The sequence below is a fragment of the Canis lupus genome, chromosome 32 (assembly GCF_011100685.1).
Source record: "Canis lupus familiaris isolate Mischka breed German Shepherd chromosome 32, alternate assembly UU_Cfam_GSD_1.0, whole genome shotgun sequence".
Lineage (NCBI taxonomy): Eukaryota > Metazoa > Chordata > Mammalia > Carnivora > Canidae > Canis > Canis lupus.
The window spans coordinates 3,964,614-3,967,813 of record NC_049253.1 but is presented as its reverse complement, the minus strand read 5'-3'; the positions used below and the strand labels follow the sequence as shown (position 1 = coordinate 3,967,813).

Here is a 3,200-nt window from a genome sequence, read left to right as displayed (position 1 = left end):
AATAATGCCAGAAAATACACTGCTGTGTGCTTTTTAAATACCTGGTTTTTAGCTTTTGGTTCTCCTCTCTGCTCCAAAAATTCCACCTGATTCCCTAACTTCAGATTCACACTTCTTTTAGCATCTTATTTAGCCTAAAATCATGCAGAAGAAATTCTATTTTTTTAAATGAATGGTAATTTAATATAATATATGCACCTTACCAGAGAGTTTATGTTTACTACCAGAGACATCTTAGCAATTCCATATTCCTCACAAAGTCAATATAATTGCTGTAAAAAAAAATCAACTGTGGTTCTGAATACCCATTCACAGTTGACCTCAACAACGTATCTGATGTAGGAGATTGATTATCTGTGACAGGCAGAAGGATGTGGTGGTCCTCAGTTCCAAGTGGAAGAGATAGTGGTAAAGTCATATCAGAAAGTTTCACATCCAATGTTTCTGATAAAGGACTTTTTTGTATAGAATCTTGTTCAGTCAAGGAATGATCCTCTATACCAGAATCTAGAATTTTATCTGCACTGGAATGGACTTTTGTTTTGTGCTTCTTTAAATTTTTAATATCTGTATAAGAATTTCCACACAATTTGCAGATAAATGGCCTTTCTCCTGTATGGGATCAAAAGTGTTTGTTGATCTCTCCTGAGGAAATAAAACTTTTCCCACAAATACCACATATGTATGGTTTCTCACCTGTATGAGTGATAAGAGAACTAGAGACACTAAAAGCCTTCCCACAAGTATCACACACATAAGGCTTTTCTCCAGTATGCCTATGAACATGACAGGTAAATGTGCTGGCTTGAGCAAATCTCTGTCCACATCTATCACAGACATATGGTTTCTCTCCACTATGGTTCCTTGCATGAATCTTGAGATTGCTAGAAGTTGCAAATTGTAAATTGCATACATCACATTTATAGAGTTTTTCCTCACCATGACGCATACGACTATGGAAGACCAGCTGGCATTTCTGAGCAAATCCTTTATCACACAATTCACATTTGTATGGCTTCTCACCTGTATGAGTTCTTACATGCATTTTCAGATGGTTACACTCGGTAAATGCCTTTCCACACAAGTGGCAGACATAAGGTTTAACTCCTTTATGTATTCTCATGTGCCTTCTCCAACTGCTGGCTTCCGAAAATACTTTCCCACGTGTTACACATTGCTTGGCCTTGGAATACCTCTGATCCAGTTCTTCCCCAGAGCTCTCCAGCTCATAAGAATTCTTGACATTGGCTATTTTGGACATAGAGTGTTCATGCAGAGCACAGTTTGGCTGTGATTTTCCACGTTTCCATTTCACTGTAACAGTTTGCACAATATCTTGTGCTGGAAAAGTGTTTTCCATGACTGATGTCAACTTGAGTTCTGAATTACCATTTCTTTGTGCAACGTGTTCTATTACAGGTGTGGATAATTTATTTGCAACTAAAAATAACTCAATAGATGCATTCTCTAAAATGTCACTGGGATATTGCACTGTTTTATTCTGTCCTGTTTTCCAGGAGCTGAAGGCCTTCTTCTTTTTATTTTGAGAGGACTTCTTTGCTGAAGTCCCTTGTTTAGGATTTGCCTGAACTAAATCTGTAGACATTTCTGATTTTTTCCTGACTGTTATAATCCCGTAGAGTAAGGAGACAAGTCTGTTGATTCAATTCAATGTTTCCAGTAATACTAGATATCTCTACAGAAGAGGGATTAGCAATAAAAGCAAAATTTTCCATCTTTATTTTACACTAAGTGACCACCTCTTCCACTTTGAGATAGTCTGCGGCCTGATGAATTTCTTTAAAATTCCAACTATCAAGATTTAAAGTTCCTGTGTATATAAACTCCAACAGTTTCTGAAATCCATCAGCCTTCACCTGACGGATCAAGGAAGACATTGTTCTCAGAAGTGCTTCCGTAGATCGCACCAAAATACTCACTAAACGAGGCCAGCACATTCCTGTGAGCTTTATTTTTTTTTAAATTTTTATTTATTTATGATAGTCACAGAGAGAGAGAGAGAGAGAGAGAGAGAGAAAGAGAGAGAGAGGCAGAGACATAGGCAGAGGGAGAAGCAGGCTCCATGCACCGGGAGCCCGACATGGGATTCGATCCCAGGTCTCCAGGATCGTGCCCTGGGCCAAAGGCAGGCGCTAAACCGCTGCGCCACCCAGGGATTCCTCCTGTGAGCTTTAAACTGGAATTCCCCAATCACTACGGTGGAGTCACAAAGAAAACCGACTTCCCAGTTGTTTATTCAGTCTCCTAAAAGGTATTCACAGTGATGCAAATACTGCATTTTGATACCAGAATGAAATTTTACCCCTTATCCTAGAGCAATCCAAAGGGGACAGTTTCTTCATGCTCTCTCTGACATCTTGGCAAGAAATTCTATTTTTAAAGTACACTCTTAATCAAGTTCCATGATTATTGCTGGCAGTCTAATCCTTAAATTTTGGGCTGTAAGTAGAAAGTAGATTCCTCTATTTATCCATGTACCAGATCCCTTTCAATAGAGCCCCTCTAAGATTGGGAGCCTGCCTCTATATTGTCTTTCTTCCTCATAAATTTTGAAATATTTGATTAAAACCCTTAGCTGAGTTAGAAAATTATACCTTGTAACAGACAGCTCTGATCAGATTGCCACATATTATGAAACCTGAATGGCTATCATAACCCAGCATCTGCCTATCATGATGCTTATTGTTATGGGTTGAATTGTGTCCTCAAATATATTTTGAGGTCATAGCCCCAGTACCTGTGAACTCGACCTTATGGGTAATAAGGTCTTTATAGATATAATCACGTTAAGATAAGGTCATTAGGGTAGGTTTTGAAATCCAATGTGACTTGTGTCCTTATAAGAAAAGGAAAATTTGGGATCCCTGGGTGGCGCAGCGGTTTAGCGCCTGCCTTTGGCCCAGGGCGCGATCCTGGAGACCTGGGATCGAATCCCACATCGGGCTCCTGGTGCATGGAGCCTGCTTCTCCCTCTGCCTGTGTCTTTGCCTCTCTCTCTCTCTGTGTGACTATCATAAATGAAATAAAATAAAATAAAAAGGAAAAAAAAAGAAAAGGGAAATTTAGACACAGAGATACATAGAACAGCATGATGCTCAAAAGAGATAGAGATTGAAATGAAGCAGTTGCAAGCAAAGAACACCAGGATTGACATCTATCATTAGGAGCTAGTATGAGGT

At 39.2% G+C, this 3,200-nt stretch overlaps 1 pseudogene; it reads right to left on the bottom strand.

Moving 5' to 3' along the window:
* Nucleotides 1-220: 220 nt before the first annotated feature.
* LOC100687338 lies at nucleotides 221-2,299 on the bottom strand (annotated as a pseudogene).
* Nucleotides 2,300-3,200: the final 901 nt, after the last annotated feature.